Source organism: Chenopodium album, chromosome 25, assembly GCF_948465745.1.
Source record: "Chenopodium album chromosome 25, dcCheAlbu1.1, whole genome shotgun sequence".
Lineage (NCBI taxonomy): Eukaryota > Viridiplantae > Streptophyta > Magnoliopsida > Caryophyllales > Amaranthaceae > Chenopodium > Chenopodium album.
The window spans coordinates 14173001-14187545 of NC_137858.1; the positions used below are offsets into that span (position 1 = coordinate 14173001).

General features: G+C 33.5%; 1 pseudogene; it reads left to right on the plus strand.

Annotated features, from left to right (window-relative positions):
* Window positions 1-1922: 1922 nt before the first annotated feature.
* On the plus strand, window positions 1923-2840 carry LOC145613741 (putative serine/threonine-protein kinase WNK10 pseudogene; annotated as a pseudogene).
* Window positions 2841-14545: the final 11705 nt, after the last annotated feature.

A 14545-nucleotide genomic window follows, 5' to 3' on the forward strand; every position in this document is an offset into this window, starting at 1 on the left:
CACTAGATTGCATTGTAAGCTCACATTGATACGGACCATTGATTTGTGACTTGCATTTTCACGATTGAGGTATCTTGTGATGTTTCCTAGTTAGAGTTTATCGTAGTTGACGCTAGTTAAACCTCTAGGAGAATAGCTTAATATGCTCTTTTGGATGCATGTTTGATCTTCCCTCACATCGATTGACTTAGTTGGTTTGACCTCCCCAATTATCCTTCTCTATTGCAATTACATGTGGATCCATTCCCCTAGTGCCTATTACCTTTGATTTCATACAAGTTCATTTGCATTATTAGCTCTAGTTTTAGTTTTAGCTATAAACCCCGCTCTTGACTTCGGAATAGCTTAGCGTTAGGCAATAGACTAATTTCAATTACCATTCCCTTGGGTTCGACCTCGACTTACTACTATACTCATATAGGGGTTAGTTGAGTTTACAAATTTAAAGAGAGTTTAGAGAGGATAAAGAGAATTTAGAGAGAAAATTTAGAGCGAAAAAAGAGAGAATCAAGAAAATAGAGGTAAAATTCCATGAAGAGAGAGAAAAAATGTAGGAGGAGAGAGAAAATAGAAGGGGGTAGTAATAATGGCGATTTAATTGAAATGATGCCTCTGTGATGATGGCGGTTTGGGAAAAACAAAACAAAAAAAAAATCAAATATAATGTTTCAAATTCAAAAATAACGGACAATGTAATGGGTCCATTATTTTTGTAATTGAACTCCGTAATATATTGGGCCTAACCAAATTGGGCCCGTTATATATGCTGGCCACACCATGTGGCCAACCACATACAAAAGATTGTGCTTCCAAATATTCTAGAAAATCTTTATGTATGATGCTCAATATTAGTTTTAAACTTTATATATGATTTCTAATTTCCTGAAAGGTTAAAATTTAGATTTAGTATAATGATCGTCAAAAAATAAAAAAAAATTACGCTGTAACTTGTAACCATGAAAAACCTTCCAAACTTAACTTATTACACCAGATAACGATCAATTTATATATATATATATATATATATATATATATATATATATATATATATATATATATATATATATATATATAATAGACCTGATAACGATCAATTATACGGCTATTCATAATAAATTCTAAAGATAGAACTTCATAAAAAAAAATATTAAATATATAGTCATACAAAAATCTTAATAATAATAAGACAAAGTTTTAAATAAATTAGATGGACAACAATATTATACATTCGTTATAAAGTTACACTAAAATGAGTAAAAGTTACCCATTACTATAACATAAATAAAGGTTACGAAGTATTTATACTTTGTTGATAAAAGTTACCTAAAAAATTGTAAACTTGACTCTAAATTGCTCTAAATTTGATAAAAGTAACCCCCGATATACTGTAATTAGTGTACATTGGATGTATACAAAGATACGATGATTCTCGCTATCAATTATCTCCTAGAATTAATTATGGAAACAATTAGAATTAATTAAGGAAACAATAGTCATCAAATTATATCTTTTAAATATACCGTAATTATCCTAACAATCTGTTACGAATTGAGAGATCCAGAAAGGAAGAGAAGTAGGAAACATTTTTTTAAAAAAATTGTCAATTCAATGAATTGAACGGTATGGTCATCATGTGGATTTTATACTTGCAATTTGTAAGGTTGTGAATTGTGATTGATTTAAAAATTATAATGGCTACAAAGATAATAATTATTAATTTATAACCAATAAAATATATCCTAAATAACCCTGTAACAACCTGCCTATAAAATTGTAAATCCTGATTCTTTTAGTTTACCTCTTTCTATGAAGCTCTCTATATAAATCATCATAAAACCCCATATAATTTTCTTTCATACCAAAAAAAAAAAAAAAACACATAATTGAAGTTCTTATTCGAATTGTGTAGCTTTTCGTTAGTCATGGATTCGAGTTCCCACCAAACTGACGCCAAATACAAGGTTGTTGCGGTATCTCCGAGTGGAAAATATCTTAAGCTCGACAAGATCCTCACTGTGCCAAACGACTTCTTCGAGCGTCTCGAGGAGGTCGAGAGAGATCCGACTTGGCAATACGTAAGGTACGACAAGACCATAGGCGGAGCTAAGTCGAAAACAATATACAAGGGATTTGATACGGTTAACGAGATAAAAATTTGTTGGGTTAAGACGGAATTAACCGAGGATATGTTAGAGAACAAGAAATATGTTGATAGTTTGATTGCAGAAGGTAATATATTAAAGTCATTAGACCATGAAAATATTGTTAGATGCTTCAATTCTTGGATTGATCCTAAAAAGAAGAGCAATAACACGATTACCGAGTTTTTCTCTTGTGGGAATTTAGAAGAATACATCATAGATTATGATCTACATCAAATCAAAGCGATCAACAAATGGGCTAGACAAATTCTTGAAGGAATTCATTATCTCCACAGTCATGATCCCCCGCTCGTTCACGGTGATATTAAGTGCGAAAACATATTTGTTTGTAAAGGTAAGCTGAAAATCGGGTGTTTAAGTCTCGTAGATCAGAAAACATTCTCTTGTTCATCCGCACCAGAACTTTTTGAAGGAGATTATAATGAGTTGGTTGACATATACTCGTTTGGTATCTGCTTACTTCGGATGGTATCTAGGATAATTCCCTACGGCGAATGTAGTGATTTGGATGAGTATTACAGAAAGGCTAAGTCTAATGTTATGCCCGAAGCTCTAAACAAAGTAACAGATTTACAAGTTAAACACTTCATCGAAAAGTGTTTGGCCCCTGTTTCTAAGAGGCCTGCGGCAATTCATCTCCTCAATGACTTAGGATCGATTGATCTTCTTAAACGTTAACCGCGTTAATGCCCTATTGCTTAATTTGATCGAGTTTGTGATTAACTTTGAAGGACTAATGCAAAGTTTTTTTTTTTTTTTGAGAAATTCAAAGTTATTTAGTTACTTTAATTTGATTTGTAGTAATTAAGGATCTTTTAATTACCAGTAATTTACGATAGGAAGAATACACTATATTAATCCAACTTTAGCCAATTTACTTTGAATAATCCCAACTATCGATTATTCGATTTGCAATAATCCCAACTTTCACATTGGTTTTCTTCCATCAATCCCGAATATTAGTTATCTGCTAAAAAGGTTTTTTTTTTTTAAAAAAAATCAAATAAAATGCCACATGTAACTCTTGCATAGGTAAAAAAAAAAAAAAAAAAAAAAAAAAAAAAAAAAAAAACAAAGAAAAAAACCCACAGCCACCCCTTCATTACTAGGTCGTCCACCAGCCCCGTCCCCTCCTCCCTAGCCTCACCTGGAAACCATCCCCTTTCCTCACCGGGAAACATTTGATTTCTCAATGCTGACTTTACTTCCCGACACATCACAAAACATATTCAAAGATTTTTGCATAACCCTTGCTTGCTCATTTGAAGCCTCACAGAATAAAATTAAATCATCCGTGCGAAAGCCAAATTTGATATTGAAGGACCAATCCGACTTGCTCTCATGGGTTTCCGGCTACCCAAAAATACCTCTCTATCGATAAGGTGCGCAAGCCTTTCCATGCAAATGACATAAATATACGGAGACAGGGGATCTCCTTGACGAATTCCTCTAGTCGGACTAAAGGCTTGCAGAGGTTCTCCATTCCAAAGAATTTGCAACTTAGCCGAATTAATGCATTTCATGACAATCTCTACCATATTTTGGGGAAGATGAAGCTCCATCAACGAGTCTCGAATAAAACTCCATCTAAGGTGGTCATAAGCCTTTTCAAAATCAATTTTGACCGCCAGGCTTGTGTCTTATCGTATGGAGCATCTCTTAAACACTTATTACATTGTCTGTAATTTGTCTTTTAGGCACAAAAGAACATTGTGTTGGAGAGATTAAGGTTGGAAGTATAGGCTTCAACCGGATTACAATAACCTTTGTAACCAATTTGTACAATATATTACACAAGCCAATCGGACGAAATTGGTTAGCTTTCTCAAGAGCATCAGTCTTCGGTATAAGAACAAGGAATGCATCATTCAACCCTTGGGGGAAATCCCTTCCTTTTAATACATCGCGTACGAACTTCACCACACTTAGATTAACCACATCCTAAAAACGTTGATAGAACAAAGGTTGAAAACCATCCGGACCCGGGGCCTTAAAAGGTTTCATGGATATCAAGGCTGCATAGACCTCACACTCACCAAACGGCCTCAAAATTTTTTTCCAGCTCGTCAGCATTAATTTGGGGAAAATAATTCCTATGCAACTGACTACTGGGCTCATCCTCTTTGTGCTATTCTTAGAATAAACTTCACCAATAATTTTGCACAAGCTCTTGTACGGCTGTACACTTTGTCACCCAATCACCATTCACATCCTTCAACATATCAATCTGATTCCTTCTTCTTCTAATTACTGTTGATAGATGGAAATATCTCGTGTTTCTGTCACCATCACAAATAGCATCCACTCTAGACTTTTGAAAATAAAGCATCTCTTCATTATTTAAGCCTCTTCCATTTCTCTTCTAAAACGAGCTTCCAGCTTCACAAGATGACGCTGCCGGCCTTTCAATAGCCTTGATTAAATACCCTCAAGTCGCACCCATAATTCTGATTTTCTTTTGAAAATACTATAAAACTTCTCCTTATTCCCCACAAGTTCAAATTTTCAACAAACTCCTTTAGAAAAGGAACCAGAGGTCGAAAGCAAAACCAATTTGTACGAACAAATTCGTGGAAGGAATGGTGGTTAAGCCAGGCTGCCTGGAATCCGAACGGGCGCAAAATCAACGGGATTGGAGCAAAACTCGATGTGTTAATGAGAATCGAACAATGATCAGAGATAGCTTTAGGAAGATTACGCACCCCTGCTTCATCAAACCTTAAGCGCTAAGCATCATTAGCTAACCCTCTATCCAATCTCGTAGATTTAAAAGTATATAGGGTGAGTCCTCGAAACCATGTATGTGCTGGGCCTTAGCAATCAAGATCAATCAAAGCATTATTTTCTACCCAATTGGTAAACTCTTTACATCTTCTTTGCATCTCCGATCCACCAGTATTGTTCTTTTCTTCCATCGTCTCATTAAATTAAAATCCCCTGACCGAAAAAAGAATTTTTAATTCTCTCTAATTCAGCCCACATATATCTTCTAATAGTACTATCATGGCTTGCGTTAATAGCAGAGAAGAGCCACGTGTCTTCTCCTACTTTCTTTATCTCTACTGTGAGATGTTGGGAGTGTTCACCAAACACCTTAACCTCAATCTTTTCTTTCCGCCAAAACATCCAAATCCCTCCGCTAAAGCCTTGCGCTTCCACCCTCCATTGACCAAAGAAACCAATTTTATTACAAATAGCTTGGGCTTGAACACCACTTATGTGAGTTTCCACCAACACTAATATGGACGGGTCATTAATTCGGATTAATTCCCTAATTACTGACATCTTATTACCAACTCCTTACACATTCCATACGAAAAATTTTAGATACATATTAAACATCGGAAAAATTGGGTAGGTATCATACACGTTCAAAAGAACGCTAGGCATCATATAGAGAAACGCTTGTTGGAGCGCTATCATGGGTCCTGCTGTCTCGTAAGGGAGCATGAATGTCTCCATCATTGTTGGCGGATTGTGCACTGGAGGCAGATATTTTGCTAAACGCGGGCCTGGGCCATACCCGCAAACCAAGAGAGAGAGTCCACTTCATAAGTCCAAGGAGGTTCCATCCCAAAACCATATGGCAATAGGAGGAGTAGCCCCTTAGCCTTATAAAGTGTTTAACTCTCTCTTCTTCAACCAATGTGGGACACTTACATGTGTTACTTGGTGAGATATACTTCAACATATGTGTTCAGGTGAATCAAAAACTTGTTCACCAAAGGATGAGCTGTGATCATCGACGACCCCTCCATCGGATAGTCGACGAAGGTTTCGTAACTCGGGGGGATCTTCCTCTCCAGAGTAATGGGGAATTGTATTGGGTTCATGGTTGTTCCTTGCAAACGAATTACTCAACTCTCGAGGCACTTCTCGAAGGGCTAAAGGAGTATGTGTAGCAACTTCAACCAGTGGCGAATCCAGGATTTGGGTAATGGGGGTACGAAATTAAGTTTAATAAAAAAATTTACAAAATACAAAGTAATATGTGGAACGTAATAATTTTTTCTTAACTAAATTTTGAGTTAATAAAAACATTTAACTATTGTATTAGTATTTGCGTGTACTATACACCCTATCTTCCAACAACAAGACTTACAATTGAGTAACGAAATATATTATTAAAAAGAGATTGTCTAAGAAACTTGTTATGGTAACAATATTTCTCTTTGATCAAAAGTACAAATCTGGCATGGAAAATAAACAATATAACATAAGAGACCTGTTATTGTAACAACAGGTCTCTTTGTTCAAAAGCACTACTGTGGAATGTATATCATCTAAGAGATCGCCTAAGACCAGTTTTAAAATAGGCGGTCTCTTAGAATTTAATACTTGTACAAAAAGAGGCGCGCTGTTGTTGTGGCAGGTTACTGATAACAGTACTTAAGAGACCGCCTATTAGATATAGGCGGTCTCTTTTTGTATCAGTTTTTTTTTTTTCGCGGAATGGGGGTACAGTTGTAACTCTATGTACCCCCTAGATCCGCCACTAACTTCAACAAAATTCTCAACGAAAATTTTCTTCTCGCTGCTACCACCACTTTTATTAAGATTCCAATTCGGTATGGGGTCAATCTTTTTTGAATAAGGTTTAATAACAGAATTTCCCTTATTCTTCACACCCAAGGAGTCCTAGAAGATTTCTTCTGACTTTTTTTTCTGTTATTTTAGGATAAACACCCTTCGAGGCTAGATATTTTATCTTTTTCCACTGAAGAATTTATTCCAGTAAAATCCTTATCATAGCAATTTTGAGTCTTCAAAACTTATAATTTTTGGTTTATATATTTTTTAGCAATAACATCATATCTGAATTGTTTAGTGACAACTAGTGGTTGTTGAAATATGTCTTAAGCAATTCTTAAGGTGAATAGCTGGAGTTTCCTAATTTAAATTGTGTCTACTTAAAAACTAAAATTGAGCAACCACTGGGTGATAATGGCATTTGGTTGTTTATTTATTTGGAGACTAATGGGTCTGGTCAGATTGTATTAAGTAGAAAAAATTTTGTAGATTACAATTTAAATAATTAAGGAAAAATTGATGATAACATGTGCCAATAGTAATGTAAATGACTTATATAATTTTTCGATTTCTCCTTAGTTTTTCAATTTTTCAGTAAACTCTTATTTTGTTTTTTTTTATAAATAAATAAGCATTATGTAAGTTATTAAGAATTAACCCTTTTTTTTGGAACATTCAACATTTAGATAAAATTCTTAATATTAGAAGATATTTTTTTGTTTTAAAATGAGGAAATAATGAAGGAAAAAAAATACATATAGCCAATCAACCAAATTTAGGTTTCAAATAACTACTCATATTATTATTAAGAGCCTTGAAGATCATTAATTACTTAGCATGGTATGTTGTTAACTTATTGATTAGCTCGTAATAAGTATCTGTAGACACCTGATTGTGTCTCTCCAAAAAACCAATCCCGGTGATGAGTACCTATCACGTCTTTGATTATCGAACGAGGTGCAATGTGAAAGAGTCTTGTGAATCCCTCTGTTCTCTAAATGTTTTTAATAAAAATAGTTCTTTTTGCATTTCGAAAAACTTTCTTTTCGTGCCCTATTTATGAAAAACGTCCAATAGTTTAGTTTGATCCATAATATGTGTCCAATAATTGTGTAGTTGGATGAGACTTGAAAAAATCTTTCCAATGATATATTATAAGTCCAATTCCGACTTATAACGAGGAAGTTATGGCCAAAATACTAAACTAAGCCTAAATCGGATATTATATATGGCCTAATGATCATGTGGTGGGTCCATTAATTATTATGCCTAAAGTCATTAGGATTTACCCTTAATCTTCTAGAATAATTTAGAAGGTTATTTTAAATTCTAAAGGGATTAGAATTGATAATTCTATTTTTATTTGATTTTGAAAAGATAAAGAATTTTATTTGTAATAAACCAAGTGTTTTAAAAGGATTAAATCTGGTTTAAATTAAAAAAAAGATAAGTACGGACTCTAATTAACTCAATTAAATTGGAAAGGGGACTCCGTACGAAATTTTATCATGCAACCACTATTGCCCCACGACATGTCCATCGCATCGCGATAGAGCCATCGCGTCGTGATGACTCTTTCGCGTCGCGATGGGTCCAATTTATTCCGAGTCAAATCTATACTTTTTGTTTATCGGTTACGGACGATTTTTCTCTATATATAGAGTCAATATTACCCGTTTTGAAGATCACCAACAATCACCATCTTTCTCTTCTCTCTCTAAGCTAAAGCTTATTCTCTCTCTTGATTTCTAAGCCTAGTCTTTTCAAAATACATCATACGTCCATCACGAGACTTAGATACACCTAGCCAAGCTTGAAGTTGCCTTCGCCCTCGACGTGAAAGGTTGATAATTCTGAAGGTTTGTCCCAAATTCCTATTTCAATTATTTAAATTAATTATTGTTTGATTTATTATTTTATTGAAGTTTACTAACCTGTGTATTCTTTTGATAAAAATAGGTACGAGGCAAAAAAGTGATTAATTCAATTGCTCTATTTCTTTAGAAAGCATGCTTAGGTTATTTCTTTGGAAAGCATTTTTTGAAGATATCTTGCAATATGAAATAGTACAGTTTTGTATAGATTATGAAATAGTCTGTACAATTTCAAAACCATGTCAATCTAAAAGAGAATTCAAGGTAAGAGGGAGAAGGGAATGGACTTATCCTATATATAAAGTGAAAGGGGGTTTTGGGTGATAAATTTCACTTTCCCAAAATACCCCTCTCATTTTTGTCTTTTTTTTAAGGAAAAAAAATACCATCCTTAATAAAAAAAAAAAAAAAAAAAAACTACTCCCATCTAAAAAAAACTAACACAATACCATCATTTTGTAAACTACCATCTAAAAAACTAACATGTGAAAAAAAAAGAAAGAAAAAGAAAAAAAAATTCTATTTGAAGAAACCAAAGAATTATACTTGATAGATTCACACGCACGAATGTTCGTGCGTCTCTAAACTTGTTTGAAATAAGTGATAAAAGGTGAGATTGGCGGGATAGTAGTGGGAATTGATTTTATTTGATTGGCTTTATTTACATCAATAGTGTATGAGTTATTTTATGGAAAACAAAGCAAAAGGAAAACCAGCAATGAAATTTGTCATGAAACATGCAAAATCATAAAATACGAGTAAGAAAAGTACTTGGTGAGGGGAAGGGAAAAATCAAATTGAAAAAATAGTATTTGAAATTTGTATAACTTGAGAAGATGAGGGAGAAGTCAAAGGAGAAGGAAAGCAATGAAACAAGTGAAAATGAGGTAAGGAGGGGTCTTAAGACAACAAGTGAAAGTTAGGAAACTACCTCTATCTCTCCCGGCATCTCTCTATCTCCAACTTTCAAATTTAATTTACACACTAATCTCAATAAGTATTTGTATGATATACAAAATACTTATCCTTAAATTAGGAGTCTAACACCTACTTGTCTATGTTTATTATTTTAATTTGAGTAAGGGTTGGTATGTTACATTAAAATGATGCGTGCAGCATCCCTTCTACCAATCCTCCAATCGCCCTGATCGCACCACCCTATTTGTTAATCCACCACTTAATCCTCCAATCGCCTTTATCACACTACCCATTTTTCCAATCCTCCAATCGCCTTGATCGCACGCACCACCAGTTTACCAATCCTCCAATCGCCCCGATCACACCACCCAATTTACCAATCCTCCAATCCTCTTTATCGCACCCCCCATTACAACACCCAATTTGTCAATTCTCCAATATCACTCCTGAATATATTTATATCGCAATTCAAAATTAATGTTTAGATGAATAAGTCATAAAATCCTTCCACCCTATTATATTTGTAAGTCTTAATATAGCTCTACCTGCTATATAAGCTGTTTATAGCATTCAACATTAATTAATCAATTTTTGTCACAGTCACCATTAATATTCCTATTGACTATTCCATTGACAATATACTAACCAAGGTATTATTGTATTAAGTGAATGTCGACTTGAAGTGTAAATGATATATGAAAATTGAAACACTGATAAATTTATTGAATAATAAAAAAAAAAAAAATTGAATTCATTCAATTCAGTCAACACACCTCAATATTACATGTATCATTAGATAAGTTACTTAATTTAATTGTTTAACGAAAATGAACATATATATACATAGTGCATACCATTCACATTATCAAGAATCATATTCAATGATTTTTCAAAATTGTTTTGCACATATAGATATACATAACTTTATTACAATTAAACTGATAAAATAATGATTAATTAACATAAAACATAAGCTAATTAAATGATAATAACCATTCAGATATCGCCAAATTGGTATGAAATAGGTTTTGTCGATTCACATTATAGAACCCCAAAGACTATAATTTACAAATAGAGCTGTCAAAAACCGACCCGAACTGATGAATCCGAACCGTTTCGGAATGTTCCGAAAAGGAACCGAACCGCTATGAACTTGTTATTTTAAAACCGTAAACCGACCAGACCCGATTTTTTAAAACCTAAAACTGAACCGATCCGAATGTTTGAGAACCGTTAATGAACCGTACCCGTCATCAAGCCAAACTGATACAACCTGAAACCGAGAACAACATGAACCGAGTACTTCCAAACCCGATACCAACCCGACCCATTGTAAACCGAAACCGATTAAACCCGACAAAAACCCGATAAACCCAAATTATTTACAACCTGTAACTTAAAGACGAACACTATATTGTATTAAAAAAATCTGAATCAAAAGCTAACTCTAGATTTGTTATTATTATTTGATCCTGAAAATCTTTATACCGAAAAGGGACTTAATTAAAGCTATTGGAATAACTAATTATAGAATGTTGAGGATATACTAGGATATATACGTTAATGTAACCCGTTCAAAACTGGCAAAACCAGTTGTCAAACCGACTAAGTTCAACTCGAGCCAATTATGACCTGAACCGATTACAACCCGACCCGATTATTAGGACCCGATATGTTTTGACCCAAATTAAAACCTGCTTTAAACTGACAAACACCGTTTTTGAACCGACCGACTTTAACCCGAACTGATTATGACCCGAACCAATTATAACCCGACCCGATTAGAATCCGACCCGAAAAGAAACTGTAATAAAAACTAACCTAACTGATCCAACCCAAAATTATTTAAAATCGATCCGAACAGACCCGATAATAATTTCAACCCGTTAAAAACCGATCTGTTGTAAACCGAAAAACCGAACCACAAACCGAACCACAAACCCGATTGACACCCCTATTTACAAATCAATCACCTATCCTAATTCATCGATCATTTTTATACATTAAAAATAACGATGCAACAATCACAAATCACACAATTTTTATTTCCCGTCTAATTTCATGAAATTAAAGGGGTACTAGCTACGAAAAACTACTAACATAAATCGTGAGTAATTTGTTGAAGCTGCCTTACTAATCACATATAAGGGAATTAAACAATCAATAATAACTAACACAAATGCTTACAAGTGATTAATTAACATATAATCAAACAAGTTACAAAATTATAACAAATTAAGATCACTAAAATTAAAATAATGCAATAAGTTCAATTCAATATAATCAACACACCCATATACATCAATTCCTTAGCAACATAATCGATCTATTCCATCATATTTCAACTTTGATCGACGCTAATAACTATATCTAATTTCGTTACAAATTTAACATTAGACATAATATGTGCATATAACATCGCATAATTACACATTAATCACCAAGTATATAATCACCAAATTGAGGGACCGCGTGTGTATGAAATTAAGTACTACCTCTGGTCCAATTTACTCGCAACAAAGGGGTATTATTTGTGAGACATAAAATATTCCTTTGTTGCGAGTAAATTGGACCGGAGGTAGTATAAATGGTTCGGAGGTTTAATTAAGGATGCAATTGGCTAATTGGGTTTGAAATTAATTTTTTTTTTATTTTCTTTTTTTTATTCAAGGGTATGAAATTAATTAGTATTTCACTTTATTTACATTAGATTTAGTTTAAAAAAAAAAGATTAGATAAGTCATAAATTGTTTATTAGATGGTTTATAACGTTATTAAGTCACCAAAATTCAGTAAGGTAGTAATCGTGCGGTCGTGCCAAATAGAGTGGCTTTGAGGTAGTAATTATAATCAGCAACCTTTTTTTTTTTAACGGGTAGTATTATACAAATTACAAATTAAAGGGCCTATTTTGGAGTAGTCAAAACAGGGGAATCAGAATTTAACAAAGCCAAACTCTTCCACATGTCATCAAGAAACAGATTTTTTTTTTTATTTTTTTATTCTTTTATTTTTCACATTTTTTTTTTTTTTTTTTTTTTTTTTTTTTGTGAAACACAAGAAATAGTATTTTTTATTTAAGAAAAAGAAGTATTTTTAATTGTTTTTTTAAAGGAAATCAAGAAATGGTATTTTCTATTTCTTGATAACTTAGTTCACCCATTTCCTACTATATATATCATATAAACAAGCTAACGTATCTTTTTCAGTGAAAATTTCCCTAACAAAAAAATTAAAAACTCAATCTGAGTTATCTCTCTCAAATCAAAAATCTGTTTAAACTGTTAACAATCTTCAATGGATAATAAGATAAAGCTTAGTTTGGGCATGAAATACTTTAGGTACTCTAAAATTCTTGTGAAAGGTGTTAAAGAGACTGTTTACGAAGGTGTTGATCCAGAAACACTAGAAAAGTTGGGTTGGAGTGAAACTGAAATTAATGAAGAAATTTCAGAAGAACCATTATTAGGTCCTGAAATGGAAGTGCTGGAATCAATAAACCACAACAACATAATGAAGTATTTTGAATCTTGGTTCGATGGGTATGCAAACAAGATTTATATGGTAACAAAGGATTTGCCTTCTGTGAAACTGAAGGATATTTTGGGAGATTTGGATCCATCAAATGGTACTAGAATGCAGAATATATGTAGACAAGTTTTAAGTGGTCTTGATTATCTTCACAACCATGATCCGGTTGTCATACATCGGTTTCTTTGTTGCGAAAGTATATATTTGGATTCAGCTTCGTCAAGGGTAATGATCGGGGACTTAGCCCTATCTTTAATTGTTAGAGAGCAGGTAATTGAGGGGGTTTTTTTGGGTGTTGGAGAGTATATGGCACCTGAGATTCTGACAGGCCCTTATGATCAGTCCGTTGACATATATGCTTTTGGTATGGCAATGTTAGAAATGATCACAAAGGAAAAACCATACCAAGAATGCATGAATCTTGATGATGTTCGTATGAAAGCAAGTTTGTATGAACTTCCTGCAGCACTAAACAAAGTTACTGATCTTGAAGCTAGAGAGTTGATTACAAGGTGTTTAGCACCAGCAAATACAAGACCAAGTGCTAGAGCACTCTTGCATGATCCATATTTCAATGCACGAGATTTCAGGCTGAGAGGGATAACAAGTGACAATTGTAAATTACATATGAAATTATACACTGATGATGATGCAAATGCTTTTGAATTTGAGTATTCAGTATTTGGTGATTCGATTCAGGCCGTTATGAAGACAATTGAAACAGAAAAGTCTGTCAAATGCAGAGTTTAAACAGGTTTACCAAATCATGGTAAAACTGATTACAGCTCTGATATCTTCGGATGGTCCGCGGAATTTATGGATTGAAATATCATGTGAAAGGCATTGGATGAAACCAATTTTTAGGTGAGCACTTTTCAGTTGTCTGAAGCTGGTTAGGTTCCTTAGGGAAGTTGTCGTTAAGTCCGCAAGAGCAGACCCTAGGATTAATTCGTTTTTTTTATACGAACTTAGAATTTTCTTAGTTTCCCTTGCTGTCAGGATCAAGTATAATAGTATGTCTTTGATTCAAATTATGTTAGTTATATAGTTCAGTGGTCAGTAAACAAAACTGTATGATTACTCGGATTTATTAGATGAATGCTGAGGTTCTATTCGACTGTTCATCATGGTGTGTGTGTGTAGGGGAGGGGGAATTGCTGATTTCTTTCGTTTTGTTAATCCATTTTCATCACTTGTATCAAGTGTTTGACATGAATAAAAGAATTTAATTTGTTGATTTTTTTTGTTTGATTATCATTGCTGATAAAGTGTCAAGATTGAACTTCTGGATTGGTGATTAATTTAGGACTGATTCAGAATTTTAAAATTGCTAACATGCTATTACAATGTTAGCAGGAAAAAGATCATTTGACCACATTGTTGTGTTTCTAAGTTGCTTTATTAAGTATTTTACTTAATAAAGTTTGACTTGTCCTGATCTCTATGTTAAGTGGTTATTTAGGTTAATTCTAATAACTAGGATTTAATCATGTGCTTACATTACAATAACTATATAGAGATGAGAAATCT